This window comes from Babylonia areolata, chromosome 16, assembly GCF_041734735.1.
Source record: "Babylonia areolata isolate BAREFJ2019XMU chromosome 16, ASM4173473v1, whole genome shotgun sequence".
NCBI lineage: Eukaryota > Metazoa > Mollusca > Gastropoda > Neogastropoda > Buccinidae > Babylonia > Babylonia areolata.
Window position 1 is genome coordinate 13,041,923 of NC_134891.1, and position 22,646 is coordinate 13,064,568.

The window sequence follows — 22,646 nt, forward strand, 5'->3', positions numbered from 1 at the left end:
ATTTGATCTCGTTAACCATCGAATACTTCTTGAAAAGCTACGGGTTTATCAGCTTGATACAAATTCTGTTAAGTTTCTTTGAGTCATACTTAAAAGGAAGAAAACAGATTGTATTAGTAAACGGGACTTTTTCGGATGTAGGAATAACTAAAATGGGCATTCCCCAAGGCTCTGTGCTTGGCCCCCTATTGTTCAACTTTTATATCAATGATCTTCCATTATGTACCTCCTCGTCTGCAGTATCATGCGACATGTTTGCAGATGACTCTTCTCTTCATACAAACAGAGTAAATTTAGAGCACATTAATGATAGATTACAAACCAGCCTAACCGAAGTATCCAACTGGTTTACAGAAAACAATATGCTCCTTAACCAAGAAAAAACAAAGAGTATGATTGTAGTCACTCGCCAAAAGCACCAGCGTGGCTTAAATCCGCTCACTTTGTCAATCGATGACCAAGCTGTTGGAACAAATTACAGAACATCGACACCTTGGTGTCGTTATTGACAACCAGCTAAAATGGGAGGCACACATCAGTTCTTTATCAAGGTCAGTTGCAAAAAATGTTTACCTGTTATCCCGTTTAAAACATGTCGTCAGTCCAGAGGCTTCCTATTTCTTTTTCCATTCTCACACCATGTCTAGAATTAATTACGTTTCAAACGTGTGGGACAACTGCAGCGAAGTGCACATGAAAAAACTAGATTCTGTACACAGACGTGCTGTAAAACACCTCATTAGGTCAGGTCAGGTCATTAGATCTGCTACTGGTAACCTGTAATCCAGTACAACCTGTTCAGGGTCGGGTTGCCGATGACTAAACCGGCACTTCCACCGCTCCCTTCTGGGACTGGTGAGGCGGGTGGCTAGACACCCTTATGGAGATCCATAAAAGGGCGTCGGCTCAGGAGAGCCACCGACGGCCATCTAGCTCCACCGTGCTGTGTGCATGCCACACGCAGTTGGCCCCCGGGGTGTGTCTACCCATGTATGCGAAGTCTGGATCCGGCAGAATCTGCGGAAGAAACCTATCGGTTCAACGGAGAGGAAGGCGGTTACAGCAACGCACTGTGGAGTGCAGAGAGCAAGATGAGACACCGAAAGGATATCTTGGTCATCCACTGCATCCGTGCTCATCCTCCAGTCGTCTCGACTTAGTCTTGCCACTGGAAATTGGTGGACCCGGACGAGAGAGTGAGGTCGACGTTGCGCAACTCCTCTTCACTTTAAACAAACTCATCGCGCAAGTCATCAGTCATCCAAAATGACCTTTCATCCTTCATCATTTCATCACCCCCAAGTCCTGTGGCGACAGGCGAGCGACGAAACGACAGGTGTGGGTACACTGGCAGTCGCAGCCGCAGACCTGCACGCAGGCGGCTCAGGCCATAGGGTCGTTCTTCGTCGACAGGAGCAGCGATGGAGCTCGGCAGCCGTCTGAGCGTCTGAGCAGCCCTCTTTAGGAATGCACTGCTCACCTCCCTGGCATGAGGAAGGGGCTAGAAAAGGTGCCCTAAAAATTGCCTGCTCCATATCACCCTGGCCAGCATACCGCGGCTGGCGGGGACCCTACATCAGCGGTCGAAACAAAGAGAAAGAAAAGAAAAAAACAAGGATCGTTCCTCAGGACTCTCCTGGACAGAGATAACGCGGACAGACCCCAAAGGAGAACAGCACTAGTTGCATCCGAACTCGCCAGATACAACATCGACATCGCAGCCTTGAGTGAGACTCGGCTTGCAGGCGAAGGCGAGCTCTGTGAACGGGGATCTGGTTACACCTTCTTCTGGAGTGGACGAGGAAGCAAAGAGCGACGTGAGGCTGGCGTTGGTTTTGCAGTAAAAACAGCACTTGTCAGCAAGCTAGCTGGAATCCCAAAGGGAGTCAACGATAGGCTTATGACCATGAAACTCCCACTGGCATCTGGCCAGAAGCACCTCACCATTGTCAGTGCCTACGCCCCAACCATGACCAACCCGGATGAAGTGAAGGCGAAGTTCTACGAGGACCTTCACTCTGTCATTGCTGCCATCCCTAAAGCAGACAAGCTCATCATTCTTGGGGACTTCAATGCTAGAGTTGGCTCTGACTACATCTCCTGGGATGGAGTGATTGGAAAGCACGGTGTGGGCCACTGCAACCCAAATGGATTGCTTTTGCTTCAGACCTGTGCAGAGCACGAACTGCTGATAACCAACACAGTTTTCTGCCTCCCTACCCGTAACAGGACGTCATGGATGCACCCTCGCTCAAAGCATTGGCATCTCATCGATTATGTCATCGTCAGGAAAAGGGATAGGCAAGATGTACGTGTAACAAAGACCATGTGCGGCGCCGAGTGTTGGACAGACCATCGCCTTGTAGTCTCGAAGCTGAATATTCGAATCCAACCCAAGAGACGCCCCCAAGGCCAGAAGGCTCCAAAACGGCTCAACATCGCTAAGCTGAAAAGCATCACCATCAAACAGTCCTTTGTGGAGCTGCTGGAAGATCGTCTGGAATCCGCCTCTCTGGACAACCAGAATGTGGAGTCTGACTGGAGGACCCTGCGTGAGCTGATCTATAGTACAGCTTCAGAGACCCTTGGACCCATGACCAGAAAGCACAAAGACTGGTTTGATGAAAACTGTGATGAAATCAAGCAGCTTCTGGATGAGAAACGCCGTCTGCATCAAGCCCACCTGAGCAACCCAAAGTCCACATCAAAAAAAGATGCATACAATGCCATCCGCAGGACTGTTCAGCAAAAGTTACGCCAGATGCAGGATAAGTGGCTGAGTGACAAAGCTGATGAGATCCAGGGATATGCTGACAGGCACGATATGAAGAGGTGCTATGATGCCTTAAAAGAAGTCTATGGTCCCACATCCTCAGGATCATCCCCCCTCCTCAGTGCAGATGGGAATACCTTGATCACCGAGAAGGAGAACATTCTCGAACGATGGGCTGAGCACTTCAACAGTGTCTTAAATCGCCCTTCCTCCATAAATGATGAAGCCATAGACCGTCTCCCACAAGTCCCCACCAACGAAGCACTGGACGATCCGCCAACACTTCTTGAGACCCAGAAAGCAATCCGTCTGCTATCCAGTGGCAAAGCACCTGGCTCAGACTCCATACCAGCAGAGGTCTACAAGGATGGAGGCACTGTGCTGACTGAGAAGCTTCATCAGCTGTACTCACTCATGTGGAAAGAAGAGACGATCCCCCAGGATTTCAAAGATGCATCTATCATTCACTTGTACAAGCGAAAGGGGAACCGGCAAGCCTGTGATAACCATCGGGGCATTTCCTTGCTCTCCATCGCAGGCAAGATACTTGCCAGGATCCTACTTAACCGCCTCACAGCACACCTTGACCAAGGTCATTTGCCTGAGAGCCAATGTGGATTCCGGAAAGAGCGCGGAACCACTGACATGGTGTTTGCTGCAAGGCAGCTGCAAGAGAAATGTCAGGAGCAAAATGCTGATCTGTTCTCCACCTATGTCGACCTCACTAAGGCCTTCGACACCGTGAGTAGAGAGGGACTGTGGAAGATCATGGCCAAGTACGGATGCCCTCGGAAATTTATTTCCTTGGTCAGCCAATTCCATGAAGGCATGCAGGCTCGAGTCCAGGACAATGGTGAAACATCTGCTCCTTTTGCTGTCACAAATGGTGTCAAGCAAGGCTGCGTCCTGGCTCCAACGCTGTTCAGCCTCATGTTCTCTGCAATGCTTACTGATGCCTTCAGAGATGGCGATGTTGGAATCGGCCTAAAGTACCGAACAGATGGCAAGCTGTTTAACCTCAGAAGGCTTCAAGCAAAAACGAAGGTCATGACAGACATCATCAGAGACTTTTTGTTTGCTGATGATTGTGCCCTCAACGCTGGATCTGAAGCTGACATGCAACTCAGCGTCGACAAGTTTGCCACTGCCAGCAGGAACTTCGGCCTTACCATCAGCACGAGGAAAACTGAAGTTCTCCATCAGCCAGCCCCAGGGAAACCCTACGTTGAGCCCAACATCACAGTCAACGGTCAGAGACTCAGTGCGGTGGAGCGGTTCACATACCTTGGCAGCACACTGTCACGAAATGCGACCATCGACGATGAAGTGAACGTCAGGATTGCAAGAGCAAGCGCAACTTTTGGTAGACTCAGTGCAAATGTCTGGAACAGAAGAGGCATTAGTCTTGAGACCAAGCTAAAGGTCTACAGAGCAGTAGTTCTCCCCACACTACTGTACGCCTGCGAAACTTGGACAGTGTACCAACGACATGCCAAGAAGCTGAACCACTTCCACACAACATGCCTAAGGAAGCTACTGAACATCAAGTGGCAAGACAAGACACCAGACACAGAGGTGCTCGCAAAAGCCACCCTTCCCAGCATCTTCACCATCCTGATGCAGTCCCAGCTTCGCTGGGCTGGACACGTGGCGCGCATGCCAGACCATCGGCTGCCCAAAAGGCTCTTCTATGGCGAGCTGCAACAAGGGAAGAGATCACACGGAGGTCAGAAGAAGCGCTTCAGAGATACTCTGAAAGTCTCTCTGAAAGCGTTTGATATCAACCCTGACTCCTGGGAGGAATCTGCAGTGGACCGTGACAAATGGCGCGCTGCTGTGCACAAAGGCGCCAGGTTGTGCGAGGCCAACAGGACTGCTGCAGCTGTTGAGAAGAGGCAGGCCAGAAAGTCACGGGCAAACAAGCTCCCTGACAATGACATGCCTGTCTTTGTCTGCCCCAACTGTCAGCGAACATTTCGTGCGCAGATTGGACTATTCAGCCATCTGCGCACTCACAGATAGATTCATGAGCATCCTTCCCCCCACCCCACCACCACCCTCCCCCCATCCCCCATCCCCCATCTGGATGACAACGATGGTCATCATCGATCTCGATGGACACACCACAAAACACCTCAGTGATGTTTTACGAAACACACGCAGTCATCAACTGCCAGCACCTCTTCCCTTGACTGAGCACCTAATATTGAATAAGTGCATACTTATGCATAAAATTATATTTGGTAAATGTCCTACTTATTTACACCAAACCATTGTCTGCTATGAAATTCGCAACCCTAACTCCCGAAATGCGACACTTACTCTACCCAAACCAAGAATAGACCTTTATAAATCGAGTTTGGCATACTCCGGCACGAACTATTGGAACAATCTCCCCAAACGCCTCAAAGAACCCTTTTCCACCACAACATTTAAAGAGAAACTTGGACAGTACATGCGTGCCGAAAGCCAGACCGAAATTCTGGTATAATATTGTCACTGACAATCCTTACAAACTATGTCGAAATGCGTCATTTAGTTGATAACGTATCACGCCATAGAACATTGTTTTCAGAGGTCTGAATGTGTTATCCTTACAGTGGACATAAACTAAAGAAATCAAACTCTAGTCTGGTCATGTCTACGATTCTGTATACTTACATTGTGAACCATCCTCACCCAATTCCTTTTCTTTTTTTTTTCTCGCACTGACATATCTTTACGTGTGTGTGTGTGTGTGTGTGTGTGTGTGTGTCTTTCTCATAATGTGTCTATCTGTCCATATCCCTATTACCCGTCGCCTTATTTGCTATTTTTTATGTCTCTTACATCTCTTTAAATTTTATCATTACTTTTCTGTGTTAATTTCACTTGAATCATTCATGTGTAGCATTCATGCTAGGGTTTTTTTGTTGTTTTTCCCGTGGTGTGTGTGTGTGTTAGTGTGTGTGTTCGTGTGTATGTGTGTGTTACTCGGTTCCGTTTCGTACAGATGTGAGCTATGTTGTGTCTCTCAGTTTGACGCTGTGCTATACTTGTACATTATACATGTATTAAGTATAGCAACATTTATATGCCTATGTGTTTGTGTATCTCTTAGATCAACGGCAGATGTATAAGTCGGCCAAAGTGCTAATGTCTTCACCGTTGGAAAATAAAGATTCATTCATTCATTCTCTCTCTCTGTCATTCTCTGCGGTCATATCTTCACATTGAAATTGTATGTGATTTGTCTTGTCACCATGGCCCTGATGCCCCAGACTGTCTTCACGATAGATAGGTTGGTGTGTGAACGGTACAACTTGACTGCATGCTACTTGTCAAAAGAGAAAATGTTTTCTCTTCATCCACCTTGGAAGACGTTTTGGCTGAATAAATGGATTTAAACACACATGCAAAGGTTTGATAATGAACTGATATTTTGCAGTCTGATTAATTGTTAGTATTGTTTCTTCTTCTTCTTCTCATTATCATTGTTATTATTATTATTATTATTATTATTATTGTTGTTAGTAGTAGTAGTTGTAGTATTTAATGTGCGGTGACAGTCATTATCAAAACTGATATTTCTACAGTTGGACCTGCCACTCAAAGAAATTTTGATGAGAGAGACAAACACATACGAAGAGACAGACAGACAGAAAGACAGCATTTGTGAGCACACATGCCTTTTACGTATCCACGTCCATTTGCACCCCTGTTCTTTTAACCAACTTTTTTTTTTTTTTTTTTTTTTTTTTTTTTTTTTACTTACCAGACCCTTGTTTGTTCCTCACTGTTATTCCGCACCTTGTGGCATGCGGACCCCAGGGCTTTGTTAACTCCCCTAACCCAGCCCTTTATGCTGGTGCTGTGTACCCCGTACCTCTCGCACCCGATCACGTCAAGCGGACCCACAATGATACTCCCAACAAAGGCCATAGAAGAGGAAGAAGAAGAAGACGTACGTGTCGCAACCCTACACGGCTTGTGGGTCATTATCGTACGGGATCGAGCGCTGTGTTTAAATGGAATGGAAGCCCAGGCCATGGGGAGAGGAAGATAGTGAGGATCTGTCAGGGGAGGGGAGCGCAGGGAGGAACCTGGGGTAGAAGTGAGGTGATGGTGGTGATCATGCTGTCAGAGCTGCGTAAGGCTTTTTTCGGGGGTGCACAGTCGATGCGTAGATTGTGTGTGTGTGTGTGTGTGTGTGTGTGTGATACGCTATGATGATCGGAATTACGGAAAAGTTAGATTTCTCGCGGAGTCGGCGTGGCCGATTCGGTTAACCTTTTCTAAACTTCAAATTTCTCTGGAGATTTTTGATAATTTTCAAGTTTCCCAATAATGTTTGTCCCAGTAATGTTTGTTTCAGTGTGTTATGTTGTCGGATATTATTATTATTTTATTTATCTTTTTTTTAATTATTATTATTATTCTTGTTGTTGGCCCAATCACATGCACGCAGACGCAGTCTTACATACACTCAAGCACATACGTGCGCATTAAGGCATTACGACCTCCAACAATATAATAACAGCAGCAGCAACGATGCATACACCATCACCTCTGCCAACCCCGCCACACACAAGCAAGAATTTCGTGCAAAAATGAATATTAGCATCTCTATTTCAGACGTGTTACTTGTCATGCGATCCGTCTCTCGTCGGTGCCCTGGTCATGCGCGCCTTTCTGGAAACAACTACCACAATACTGTTGACAATGATAACCGTTGTAACGTGTTGTATTGCATTGTACTGTATTGTATTGCTTTTTGTCACAACACATTTCTCTATGTGAAATTTAGACTGCTGTCCCAAGAATGAGAGCGCGTCTCCACAGCGCAGCGCCACACACGTCTTTCCCCCCCGTGTCTGCAAGTGTATTTGTTGTACTATCATATTAAATTTTGCCAGGGACAATCTTTTTGTTGCCATGTATTTGCATGCTGTGCACGGGACCTAGGTTTATTGTCTCATCCGAATGACTAGCACCCAGACCACCGTGCAAAGTCCGGTGGAAGAAGGGGTCGTATTTAAAAATCCCGGTTCGTATGTGGGATGCAAACCCTGTGGACATTCGCTTCCTAGGAGGGCGCATTACAACTAGGCCACCGCTCCTTCATATAATGGTATGCTGAGTTATCCTTCAGGTGTTTGGCCGAGTTGTCTTTCATGTATTATGCTGAGTTGTCTTTCATGCATTGTGCTGAGTTGTCTTTCATGTATTATGCTGAGTTGACCTTCATGTATTATGCTGAGTTGACCTTCATGTATTATGCTGAGTTGTCTTTCATGCATTGTGCTGAGTTGTCTTTCATGCACTGTGAAGAGTTGACCTTCATGTATTATGCTGAGTTGTCTTTCATGTATTATGCTGAGTTGTCCTTCATGTATAGTGCTGAGTTGTCTTTCATGCATTGTGCTGAGTTGTCTTTCATGCACTGTGAAGAGTTGACCTTCATGTATTATGCTGAGTTGTCTTTCATGTATTATGCTGAGTTGTCCTTCATGTATAGTGCTGAGTTGTCCTTCATGTATTATGCTGAGTTGTCTTTCATGTATTGTGCTGAGTTGTCCTTCAGTTGAGCACTGTCCAAGGAGCACCTACACCACCAGAAGATCTAGTAGAGTTCCTGTCTGCAGAAGGCAATAAAGTCTGGCCAGGAACAGCTGTAACACCCAAAGCATGGAAATGTGGGCTGCTTGATGGTGCTGAAGATTGGGAATGCACAGTTGACCTACCAGAGGGGAGGAAACACCCGGAAATCATCATCGCAAGAGCGGCATGAGACCTGACATAGTACTCCACTCCAAGACAACTCCTGCCATACGAAAGCAAAGTGGGGGACGCCCACATCTACAAGACCAAGAAGTATGCTAGTGTAGCCAGCAGCCTGAGAGAATCTGGCTTCCAAGCCAAAGTCCTCGCCATAGAGATTGGTGCAAGAGGGTTTGTGAGCGCATCTGCCTACAGCCTCATGAAACAGCTGTCGATTTCTGGCAGCGAGAGGACACGGGCTCTAAAGGCAATAGCAGAAGCAGCAGAAAAGAGTTCCAGCTGGTCGAGAAGGAATGAAGGAAGGTATTTCCCTACTCAAACTAGGCGTACGATGGCTCAGTGGTTAAAACGTCTTCCAGAAAAGGTGACTCAGTCCTGAATTGGCGACCACCCTGGAGGCGCGGGTTCGAACCTGCTGAGGACCAGAGAAAAAGAAGAATGACGGCAATACAAGGGCATCCAGGAGTCATGACCTGGGTGCGGCCTGGACCCCTTAGAGTGTGAGGAGTTAAGGACCGAAACACTTGATTGAGGGGGGTTTCTTCTCTTAAGACATTGAACTGTCCCGCCCTCCTCGAGTTTCTTATCACTGAGTTGTCCTGCCGAGTTGTCTTTCATGTATTGTGCTGACTTGTCCTTCATTTTGCATGCTAAGCTGTCCTTCATATATCATACTGAGTTGTCCCTCATATATCGTGATGAGTTGTCCTTCATATATTATGCCGAGTTGTCCCTCATATATCGTGATGAGTTGTCCTTCATATATTATGCCGAGTTGTCCTTCATGTATGATACCGAAAGCGCGTTGGGTTACGCTGCTGGTCAGGCATCTGCTTGGCAGATGTGGTGTAGCGTATATGGATTTGTCCGAACGCAGTGACGCCTCCTTGAGCTACTGAAACTGAAACTGAAACTGTATGATACCGAGTTGTTCTTAATATACAATGATGAGTACTCGTTTGATACAAACGAACTGAGCAGCGGCTGTTGCCACTTGCAAGGAAAATCAATTATACACAGGAGAGTGTGAATACACTTCTTTAAATTTTCTTCAGTCATCAGAGGGGTGAAAAAGAACGCTTTTCAATTTTGAGGACTATAGTGGAGATGGACAGGAGTGACTGAAAGAAAGAGAAGGGGGAAGCGAGAGAAACTGCATCTGTGCACATTGTGTGTGTGTGTGTGTGTGTGTGTGTGTGTGTGTGTGTGTGTGTTCAGAAACAATATTGTAAAAGACGAAGTTCGCGAGTGAAGTTGCAAAGAAGGGAAGGATGAAAGATTACATGTTGTTCATATAGTATGATGAATGCTTGTGTGGCACTGGCACACAGACCCCGAGCCACAACTCTCAGTCCCGTCTGAATTCAACGCCCTGAGGCACAAACCATGGTCCAGTCTCATTGAGCTCCAGGACAAAAGTGAGGGGGTCGACAACGGCACTGCGGATCTCGCCTAATACACTGGACTTGCCGTTTAAGGCGGCCGGGAATTGACAGATTAAACGAGACTTACGTGTAAGCTGAAGTTTTATTTTTCTACCCAAAGTGCGACCGAAACTCAGTAGAAGAGGACATTTTTCATATATGTACGTAAAATACGTAAGCTTCAATAGACTATTTTATTCACCATGAAATCTTTGACAGTCTTCTGAAACACGTGCATCTGTAAGCAGAGAGGGAGCGGATCAGTTGTTCAGTGATAGTATCCTAACGGTCTGTGCACACAAAGAAGCATGGCTACCGTCTGACCAGTATCAAAGAGGCAAGTTACAGTAACATGAAGAATGATCATTTTGTGGAGCTGTTGTCAGCGTTGGTAACGTGTGACAGCTGCCTGAATTGTCCTTTGTGCAGCAGTAGAGCTGTCTGTGTGGTAGTGTTGGTGTTCTTTCAACAGTCGTGTGTGCTGGCTGACTGACGGTTGTCCCGCAGTCAGTGGGGCTTGGCGTCAGACGATACGTGTCTGAAGCGTGATGTTCACCTGTCTTCACACCCAGTATCGGTTCTCTCATTAGGTGTTATATCAAGAAAGAAGAAGAAAAAAAAACCCTATTAATTCCGAATGGGGATTCTTAAATTTCCCGTACTTTGTCCTCACCCAGTCTGTGCCTTCAGCAGGTATAGTTTGGAAAAAGCAAAAAGAACTTCAAACAATGCACACACCTGCCCTTTGTTCTATTTCTGTTTCTTCAGCAAAGGTAAAAAGGAGCTACAAACTCTGCAGGTTTTTTGTTCGTTTTGTTGATTGTTGTTTTTTTTATAGTAGTAGTAGTATTTGTCTTTTATTTTTATCCTTTTTTCTTCAGCAGGCATAAATGAAAAATATACTGTCTGCACACATCTGTGTTAGATGTCTGTTGGTGAGTGTTTACTTGCTCTGGAAAAGTTCAGTAGAGGAGAGGTGTGCGCTTCACGGTGCGGAATGGAGGTTTTCAGTGAAACGAAACTAACATGGTACAGAAAACCCGACTTGCTGTCGCTAAAATTGCAATAATTTCCAACACACGAAAAGCGTATCCTGTCCAAATCGATGCGAATGTCCTTAATTGTATAATACGAAAAAAATCCTACATGAATAACATAATTATTATTGCTCTTAACCAAATCGCGGGCATTTTCCCATCAGTAACTGATATGGTTAGTTTGAGGGTAATTACACGCGAGTCCGGAAAGCTTTGATTCTCTTTATTACATAATTCGGTAATCTCTCTCTCTCTCTCTCTCTCTCTCTCTCACACACACACACACACACCACACACCACACCACACACACACACACACACACACATGATTAGACAGACAGACATGTCAGAAGATCCATACTTGTACGTTTTATTGCCTGTCAGAAAAGGATGCGTGTGTTTTTGTTTTAAAAGACACTTAAATACAACAACAACAACAACAACAATAATAATAATAATAATGATAATAATAATAATAATAATAATAATGAAGTTGACACTGAACAACCAAAGGCTTGCAGAGAAACCCACACCTACCTACCTGGGAGTGACCTTTGACCGCAGGCTCACTTGGAAACAGCAGATCACCAGATGCTGTAGCAGGACCAAGCTGAGACTGGCGATCATGAAGAAACTTGTAGGGACGGACTGGGGGGCTGATGAACGTATCCTAAAGAGACTCTATACGGAGAGAGTCCGACCTGTAGTTGAGTACGGGACATCAGCATGGGCATCAGTTGCAAAGTGTAACCTCGACCATCTCAACAAGATACAGAACCAAGCTCAGCATGTCATAACTGGCGCCATGAGATCCACACCAATCCCGAAGATGGAGGACGCCAATGGGCTACAGTCATTGGAGGACAGAAGGGACACAAAGATCCTCATCCAGGCAGTATAATTCAAACGCCTTAAAAACCGTCCAATGAACAACAGAATGAGCAGACCCACCAAGAGCCAGCTGAAAAGAGGCAGCTTCATCCACCAGTCAAGACGCCTTGAAAGACAAACCCCAGTCTTGATGGAACACGAAGCAAAGCCTATCCCGGCAAATGTCACCCACCCATCTTGGAAGAGGTGGGTGTTCCCAACAGTCGTCACCAGCATTCCCGGAGTGGAGAAGAGAGGAACACAGTCAGACACCCAAAGGAAGGCCCTGGCCATAGAGTACATCTGCAACCAGTACCCCCAGGAAAACTGGACCCATGTCTTTACAGATGGCTTCGCCACAGAAGCAACGAGGGATGGTGGAGCTGGAATCTTCCTCCGATACAAAGATGGAGATGAAGAAATTCCAATCCCAACAGGAAAATACTCCAACTTCCGAGCTGAGTGAGAAGCCCTCTGTGAGGCAGCCACAACAGTCTCGCAGAACTCCACAAGAACAACAGGGCAGGTGGTGGTGTTCTCAGACGCTGTCTCCGTGCTCCAAGCCCTCAAGAACTCCTGCTGCAAAGAACAGAACCGTCTCACTTCAGCCCTTGTTGCCCTGAGTGCCAGAGTGGAGAAAGTGGTGATACAGTGGGTACCAGCACACTGTTGCATCAGAGGCTACGAAAAAGCGGACATTCTGGCAAAACACGGTGCACAGAAGGAGCAGGCCAACAAACTGGTGTCATACGATGAAATCAAGACAATCATCAAGGCACAGCAAGGAATAAAGTGGTGCCTCCAGCACCCCAAATATAACCCAGAAGACAGATACCATTTGCTGGAACGACGGGAACAGGTCAAGATCTTCCGCCTGAGGACTGGACACAACCGCCTGCTCCACCACATGCACACAAAATTTGGCATTGGACAAAGTGGAGAGTGCCCTTGTGGTGAGGGACCAGTGACAACCGACCACATCCTTCAAGACTGTACGACGCATGCAGCATCCAGGAGAAAGTATTGGCCAACACCAACAGCAGTGGAAGCCAAGCTGTATGGCACCCTGGAGGAGCTGTGACGGGCGGCAGCCTTCATCGAGGACACCGGGCTGCTCATCTAATTGGAGGCAAACGAGGAAGAAGAAGAGGAAGTAATAATAATAATAATAATAATAATAATAAGGACATTTGATATGCCCAATCTAATGAAACAAAAGCCCTGGGCGTTTACAATGAAAAATACAATGATGTATGCATACTAATGTAGCCGTGTTACTGAACCGAGTGGTTCTAATAGGGTACGGTACAAAAGAACTAACTAAATGATGATTGACTGAATTAAAGGATAGACAAGAATTCCCACGCACAGGCCAGGAACATATAGAGGCCAGTCACAAATGGGTTTTCTATTGTTTTTTTTACAATAGTTATGTACAGAAGAACTAAAAGGAAATAATGGAGAAGAGATAATGAGAAGAAGACATAAGAAGAGAAGAACTAAGAGAAGATATAAGAAGAGAAGACAGTGCCTGGAATGACACAAACAAATGTCATTAGCACAACATGTCGGCACAAGTGAATGGTAAAGCACATGTATACATATTACACGGAAAGACTATCACATGGGTTTGGGATAAGCAACATAATGCATATGTGTGAAGACCAAATGCTGACATCAAGTGACATTTCTAATACATTTAAATCGTGCAGTTAAAGTGATTGAAGCTATGCTGATTTAGTGAAAGTACACTAACAGTATAGATTAGGAAAAGCTTATACTGTGTCAAAGTGACTCAAATGAATCAATTTATCATGTTGCACTATACTGGAGTAAGCCGGAGAGAGGAGATAACTAAATTGCAATAAACAGACTGATACATATTAGGTGGTTATAACCAATAACTGATATTAATCCAACACTATCTTGTAATCATGACAGAATACTACACACATCCTAGAGTACTGAGAATCAGTGAAACACTGTAACCTTCATCAGTGACAGCAAATGAGAAAGAACGCGTCATATGCACTCACTAGAATATTCTGGAACAAACTATCATGTCCAGAGACGTCACTGACCGTCACGTTAAGGAGAATCAAATGGAACACTGCTCCAAGCATATGACGACATGGTGATTATTTAGATCAATCATAGCCGAGCTGTGATTAACATGTCAAAGCAATAACTGAACAAAGCAATAACTGAACATACTCATATGAACACAAGTACTGTGTCGAACAATACAATTTACAAATCATCAGCACATTCTACACACTAGTACTTACAGCGATACCTAGCAAGATGTCAGCCTTTGTGGGAACACACACGACACACACACTGTTCACGATACAGCAAGAGAGAAAGATTGCAGGCTCTGGCCACGGGCTGGCTCAGGTATGAAGTGACCACTCATTACTCACTCTGCCAACTTATGCAGGTTAAGCGAACTACAAAGACAATCACGTGTGCTGCAAAGCAGATCGGATCTAATCAGGCCAAATCTGACAACAACTGTGTTTCTTACAGGTGTTCAGTGACAGATTTCTAAATGATTTCTGAACTGATTTACGTTGGATAAGTTGCAAAAGAAAGAGCTGCTCAACTCCTCCTTTCTAATGAGTATAAAATGAAGTGTTGATTATTTAAGATGAATTTATAATCTTAATTTAAGTCACCTGAATAGGGTCAGTTTTAACAAGCTCATCACTGAAAATTACAAACTGCGTTAAATCAGTTTAACGTAGGCAAACACAAATGGAATAGACTTAAAGATGGAATTGCAACGATTCTGCCAGTATATAATACTTGTAGTTTACTGATCCGACAAAAGAGATATTAATTAAAAACAGTGGAGCAGAAACACAGATTCCAGCTCAGCCAATAGCGTTCCATGACACTGGTCGAGCAGTGAGGGGGTTGTCTGGCGAGGAAGACAAAATGATGTAAGCCGCTTTGCGTTCAAACTGGGAGTGACGTCACACATTCTGCACACGGGATGTGAAAACTGTCGTCTGCTATTACAGCATGTGCGTGAGGCAAGTTTGAAGCAAGCATAGCGCTTGGTTACACTAAAAACACACGAATACACCCACACGCACAAATCCTCTCGTTCCAGCTGCAGCCCACAAACCCACACCCACTCCACACAAGACGCACACACACACGCGCGCGCGCGCATGCGCGCACACGCACACACACACGTTCAAGCATATGTTGGCAGTTCAAGGCATATGAACATGTGTACGTTTACAATAGTAAAAAATAGTAGTAAGTTTTGTAATGAAAATAAAAGAATTAACTGGAAAAGGAACTGAAAAATTAAATTCTTGATCAACCAGCACGTTTCAAAAATTAACAAGTCAAGTGAATGTTTCAAATAATCGTCCAATATAAAGCAAGTTGTGTGTTGAAACGTTTTGGGTATAACACGTCACAGCCACACACACACACACACACACACACACACACAGTGAGAGGGAGGTTAATTACTATTGATTAATAATAGATAGCAAAAATGAACAAACGAATCAGAAAAAAATACATGAAAAAGAGTCATGAACAGGTTATGTTCGATTTATAGGAAGAGAAAAGTAGAGAGAGAGAGAGTATACACAGTTTCATTAATACTGAATCATTATCAGTACATCTTTGGAAATTGCGGTGTTGAAAGATTCATGTGAAAATAATTGAAGTAAACTTTGAATTTTCAAAGGTCAGTTCACTTTTTAAATGTCCAGGAATATAATTCCATAACCAACCCCCAGAATATATGACTTGATTTACATAAAGTAATGGTTGTGAAGGGGCTGTTAATTATATGCAAGTGTCGGTAATCATTAACAGTAAACATATTATTTACAAAAGAAGATGGAGCATTGTTTTATGCATGAAAAGGCCTTCATTATACAGAAGGCTAGCACTGAGAGGAGGATGTCTGCTTGTTTGTAGTCAGAATCTGTCAGAGAGGTCGATTTGTTAAAAGTTAATTTAACAGGTCTTTTGTTGATGTTTATCAATGGTTTAAGGAGATAATTGCTGGCCGAATCCCCAACTGAGAGGGAAAGAGAGGGAGGGGGGAGGAAAAGTCCAGAGCTGCTCAATAGTCCATTGTGAGAAGCTGTAGGACGACGAGAAAGAACAAACAGCGAGTGGGAGAGGGCATGTGTAATGTGCCCACACTACTGACAATACATGTACAGGGGAATCTTAGCCCACAGCACTGGTGGACAGAAGAGAGGAAGCGAGTGTGTAGACACATGGGCTTCACTGTACGTGGTCTGTCCTGTTGGACACACACACACACACACACACACACACACACACACACACACACATCTTTCAAAAAAACCTTGCCTGTTTAGTTCCAAACATGTCATCCCATCTTTGGCAAAACTTTTTTTCCTGTCTTTGGCCACACTGTCTGGAACTCCCTACCTCTATCCCTCAGTAAAAACTCCGTGTTTCTTGGTTTTTAAAAAGAACCTGAAGGTGCACCCTTTTTAAAAAGTTTTATCTCTACCGGTATGTACGTGTGCGTGCTGACGTTTGTTTCTGGGTATGTTCACGGGGTGTTGCGCAAGAGGGTATGGGGTGGTGCGGGTTCTGTAAATTAGTTGGGCATTTTGATGTCTGTGACTTATTTTAATTATTGGGATTCGTTTTAAATATGATTTTAAGTATGATATACATGTTGTTGAGGTGTTGTATGGGGAGGTGGAAGAAATTGATTTTAAGTATTTGTGGCTTCAGTGTCGTGATGTATGCGATCGGTTTTAAGTAAACTGTGATTCGTTTTTAAGTATTGTGATATGTTTTCACCATTGTGGTATTAGTGTTCAGTATTGTCATATGAAATGTTCATTATCTAGGTATTGTGATGTCTGATATGTATGACAAGTGCTGTGTTGAAAACGATTATTTTTTGTACTTGTCTCTACATATCTTAGTGTTTGGTTGGATGTTTGTGCAGGGTTATGGATGTAAGTTTTTCATTTTAATGTTTAAGTGCATGTTTTACTTGTCGCTGTCTACATTGCACTATAGATTGGATTATCATCATCATCATCATCATCATCATCATCATCATCATCTCTATCTTTCTGTTTGTCTACCCTCGTCCCTCTCTCTCTCTCTCTCTCTCTCTCTCTCTCTCTCTCTCCTCTCCTCTCTCTCTCTCTGATATCACCTTAGCAGTGAACATGTGACGTTGATCTTCAACAAATTAAGGTATGATAGAAGAGAGGATAAGGGGGTTGGCAGTTGCGGGGGATTGGATGGGGAGGGAGGGGGGCTATAAAATGGCAGGAAGTTAGAGAAGAATAAGTATCGCCGACTAACAACTTGATCAAAATAATTAATGATAGAGATCAGTCAGCAAGAATGTCGAAAGTTCTCGCTCTTTGACGATTAAGTCCTGACGAGTTTATCACGGATATAGTATTGATGTAATTTTTTTTTTTTAAATCAACCAATCGATGTCGAATTGTTTACATTGCACCAGGGCAAATGGATGTCACGGCGATCAGGCTGGCACTGCAGTTTTGCTGCTCGCCATCCACTGCACACAGCACATTGGGTCATACAGATCACAAGAAGCGTTTGCTTGCTTCTGTTTGAATGCATCATGTTGAGGTGAAGGGGGTGTGCTCCCAGTCTGTGGGCAGGACAGGTTGTGAAGTTAACATGTCGGATCTGGATAAGGATGGAAGTGATACCCGAGTACTTCACGGGGGATGCACACACACACACAGAAAGGATTCATAACGGATTTGTCGTATTAGGTATCAGCCGTTTTGCGCACTCAGTTATGAACTGTTCGATGTGCTGGTCAGACTGCAAAAAGAGAGAGTGAGCGAAAGAAGCTCGCAGATCCTGAACCCCCGGAAGAAAAAAGTTAGTTTGGTTTCAACGCCGATAAACGACCTCGTGATTTGGCTTACGACGCGTTTCTTCAGACTGCACGTGCCAGACTGAACATATTTACCACTTGCTCCTCACACACACACACACACACACACACACACACTTTCATGATACAATTCCGAACCCTCTCTCTCTTGTTTCGTTTCGTTCATTCTGTCATTTCCGAGTTACAGAACTTGCCGGCTTCCTTCCACACAATATTCTTGTCTGCCTGTCTTTCTGTTAAACATTTTAGGACGCGAGACGCTGTTAGAGGCAGACAAAGAGTGACAGACATAGATTACAGAAAGAAGGAGAAACTTGCAACTGCCTTAAAAATAAAATTCTATGATTCAGCTGTACAGATACATAGATCTCTTTACTGTGCATTGGACTGCACGCCTCTGACTGAACTGGACTATAATAATGATGAAATGAGTCTGTCCATTAAATAGTTTGGTAATACAAAGCACTGACGGGAAAATAAAATCGAGACCAGTTGGCCTTCTTCTCTTAATATGTTATGTGCACAAGGCTCTAAATCATAGTACTGAACATATTTCCTCATCAAAAACAATTTAGTTCCATCTAGAAACTTGAAAGGAGAAATAAATAAAATAAAGCCTCTAATTAGTATGACGGATCTCTGTAATCGCACCAGCTTGTCCTGTTGGATGATGTGTGCATAATTCCTTTCGTTGTCGATGTGACGGAACATAACCGAAACAGAAAAAAGGCAACAGTGCCATTAATGCATTACACTGTACGGCTGGCTAGGAAACCCTTCGTTTTACACCTTAACCTGGATTGGACAACCCCATGGCATTGCATACAACGTTCATAAACCTAGTGAAATATTAAGAGGAATATGGCCAAGAAAGTGACAGAATAGTGACCAGTCGCAGAAAACAAGCTGAAGGAAAACCACACACACACACACACACACACACTTACACAACAGAAGACACACACACCCACACACACACACTTACACAACAGAACACACACACACACACACACACACACACACACACACACACCAACACACACAGCACACACATGCACACTCCTCTCTCTCTCTCTCTCTCTCTCTCTCTGTGTCACACACACTCACACACAGAACAGATACATACACACTCTCTCTCTCTCTTGGCTGTGTCACACACACTCACAAACACAACACACACACACACACACACACACACACACATATATATATATATATATATATATATATATATATATATAAAGAACTGCCTTCAAAATTAAGGCATTGTGATTCATCAAGACCTATCTATACACGTTAACACTCAACTTTCTTTCACTACGCTTATGTCTCATGCTTTGACTGTGGAGAAGTCAGAGGCGTAACAGAGACAGACGGACAGACTGACGGACAGACACAACTGACCTGCATGCCAGCACCAGGAACTGCGCGAAGAACAACACCTCTATCTCACACCGCCCGAACGCCCATTGAAAAACGACTGATGACGTCTTGGAGCTCTCACACAGCCAACAGCCCTCCTTTTATCTCCCAAACCTCTCCAGCACACGCACACACACACACTCAGTAAACAGAGTGGACGCGACCACACACACACACACACACGGGCAGTCAATGTGCGTTATTACCGGTAAGCAGGGCATTATTGTGCCGTAAAGCCGGGCTCAAAGTGTACACACAGTTGTAGGCCTTCTAGCCACAGCAGTGGTGTGAAGGCAGGCAGGCAGACTTGATCCGTACAGCGTCAATGTGTCAGGTTGATCACCAGCTTGGGAGAATCAGGGTTCGCTCACCTATCAATCAGGTCACCTGGCTTGATCAAGCGACACCTTCCCCCCCCTCCTCATCATCTCCCTACCTCCCCCACACCCACCATCCACCACATCCCTCAACACTCCGTCCCTCTCCTGTTTCCCTGCCAGACCTGGAGACCAGTTTTGAAGTCATGTGATTTGTACTCTCTGTCTGTCTGTCTGTCTTTCTGTCTCAAACACCTTTGTGTGCGTGTGTGTGTGTGAACAGCAAAAAAACAGTTGTTATTGACAATAATAATAACAGCAGTTAAAAACAAAGATTCAATTCTCCTGAAAGCCACATGGACGTATGTCCATGACTATATTTTGATTGGTTTGGGAAGACAATACAAGCAACGGCAACGACGACAACAACGCTATCAAACCAGTCCCCGTGTCTAACGCATATTTGACACAGAGCCACATCTGCACAAGCAGCGTTCCACTTGAGTGGCTAACACGTCGTTGTGGAACGAGTAACCCCAAAAAATTCTTTCTTTGTATTGAGTGTCTTTTTTTTTCTTTTTCTTTTTAATAACACAAGCACTCACCTAGCCTTACCTACGCCTGTTGCCTAGTCTGGGACACAGGCCGCCAACAAGCACTCCCCAGCCACCCTGGTCCTGTGCCAGTCGCTTCAGTTGTCCCCAGGCACTGTCTTCATGCCTGCCTCCAGGTCACAGCGCCATGTATCTTTTCGCCGGCCTCTTTTCCTTTTCTCCTGCGGGTTCCAGGTGAGGGCTTGCTTTGTGACACTGATGCAGGCTTGTGGGGTGTGTGGCCGATCCATGCCGAGCTTCTTTGGGAGATCGTTTCTTCTGATTAGAATCACCTGCAACAAGCAGGTCATTGAAAACTCGAAGCAAAGCTGACTCTGCACTGTGACTGGGTTTGTAAGCAGACTGAAAAATGTGCCAAAGTCCATTTTTTTCAAGGTGGGTTTAAAACTGAGACAAAGCAATTATTTCGAGTAGTTTGGACAGAAAAGGATATTTGAGACAGGTCTAAAGTTTTTGAAGACGTTGGGATCGAGGGAAGCTTTCTTTAGAAATGGTTTAACATAAGCATTTTTCAAACAAGTTCGTACGGTACCAGTGGACAGTGAAGTATTCAGAATGTCAGTAAGAACAGGAAGAATTTCGTCAATGCATTCCAAAAATAAGTATGTTGGGAGTGAATCAAGATCACAAGTCTTTGGAGCCATTTTAAGAATAGTCTCACGGACAAAGTTTTCTGATACAGTGTGTCAAACTGACTTAACGGGGCGCCATTAAACAGGTGGTCAACGTCAACAGGCAGAGCAGGGGGAACAGGCTGTTGGTCCAAAGAGTTACCGATAGTGGCGACTTTGGCACTGAAATAGTCTGAAAACATCTGAGCCAGCTGGTGTGGTGGGTGAAACGATGGCAGAGGACTCTGCTTCACCCTCACCATCAAGCTGCCTGTTGGCCTGAACAGTTCCCTGCATGTAGTAGATGCCGCGATCTTAGCACTGTTGAAACTGATTTTAGCATTAACAACTAGTTTTGTTATCTTGTGTTTGGCAGCATCCATAATCTGCTTGTACACTGTCAGTTTTGGGGAAACCACTGGCACTCTGCAGCACGCCTCTCTTGCTTCAGGGCCCAGAGGTCTGCACCGACGGTGCCGGCTGTACCAGGGAGAGGTGCGGCGTTCTATCACCTCACGGCGTGCCGCTGGAGCTTGAACATCCAGGACAGCACGAAGCTGGGAGTTCAGCTCCTCCACTGTCGCTGGCTGATGGCTGGTGATGCTGGAGGCCACATCAGCACAAAGCTGCATCTTATCTATAGACCGCAGATCCCTGACACTCCTGAACGTGGATCGGTTCGGGGGCTTTGATGCGTTGAGAAAAACCAGTAGAGTGGCGTGGTCTGATTTCAGATCATGACATACCATGAATGAATGAAACGGCTGAACGGCCTCTCTGAAAGTGAGTGGATCCAAAGTATGACTAAGTCTTGAGTTGGAATACCAACAGCCTGCGTCAAACTGAAAAGCTGCAAAAATTCTAGAACTCGTGCAGTTGTGGGGTTGGACCGGCAATCAAAATGAATGTTAAAATCTCCTGCTATCAGGAGCTTACCAAAAAGTCAATAAATTCGGACAGGAAAATAGCATCAGATGACTTATTTTTCTTACAAGGTGAAGGTCGGTACACGCAGAAAAGGTGGATCTGAATGTGTATTTCACCATTATCAATACATAACACATGATGCAGCTGTATCAAGACAGGTAGAGGGAATGCACTGCATGTATTAGAAAATCTACCCGGGGCCGATCTGACGGGGTGATTAACTTGGCATGTTGCCAGCACCACCCGCGCCAACGTAATTTCCGTCGAAGGAATCAGACAGCGGCGTGCTGTTTCCATTGTGCGTCCGATATCACATCTCTGCTACCTGTTGTCACACACGACGTGATTTTATTTGGCGTTTCGTGTCCAGCTCTGTGTGTGTGTGTGTGTGTGTGTGTGTGTGTATGTGTAGAGAGAGAGAGAGAGAGAGGGTGGGGGGAGGGCGGAGGGGGTGGGGATAAAATGAGAGATAGGTTATACTTAGACCCTAAACTATACTTCTTATGTCTGTGTGACTGACAGCAAAATTAAAATCTGACTCTGTTCTACTTCGCGCACGCGCGTGCGTGTAATTAACTCGTTACCTCCAAAGTACGTTGTTGGAACCGGACATAGATTCACAGATTATGATTCAAGTGATGTAAGATTTAGCTTTCAACGCGTGTTGACTCACGTGTGTACATACAGTGAGTCTGTGAAATAACCCTGTTTCTGTTGTGTGTGTGTGTGTGTGTGTGTGTGTGTGTGTGTGTGTGTGTGTGTGTGTTGCAGCAACTGCAAATGATAAATGATGGAGAAACGAAACCGGTCAGGGTGACGAATAATGAATTAGTCATAGCTTTCATGATAATGCTACACACCACCGAAAAGTCATAAATCTCAACCGTTTTACAAATGGTTTTACTATGGTTTTAGTATTCGAAAATTACATGATTATAGAATTACTCATGCCTATTCCTTTCTACATCTTTAAAGAAACG

General features: G+C 44.8%; 2 protein-coding genes across 3 annotated transcripts in view; one reads left to right on the forward strand and one right to left on the reverse strand.

Annotated features, from left to right (window-relative positions):
* LOC143290888 (uncharacterized) overlaps positions 1–19,447 on the reverse strand; it is a 54,937-nt gene extending 35,490 nt beyond the window's left edge. For both annotated transcript variants that reach the window (XM_076600441.1, XM_076600442.1), the window contains exon 1: positions 19,180–19,447. The gene's annotated coding sequence lies outside the window, so the exon portion shown is untranslated. The remainder of the gene's footprint in view (positions 1–19,179) is intronic.
* The window catches only part of LOC143291168 (uncharacterized), a 184,891-nt gene that overhangs the window by 136,241 nt on the left and 26,004 nt on the right, over positions 1–22,646 (forward strand). The window lies entirely within an intron of this gene.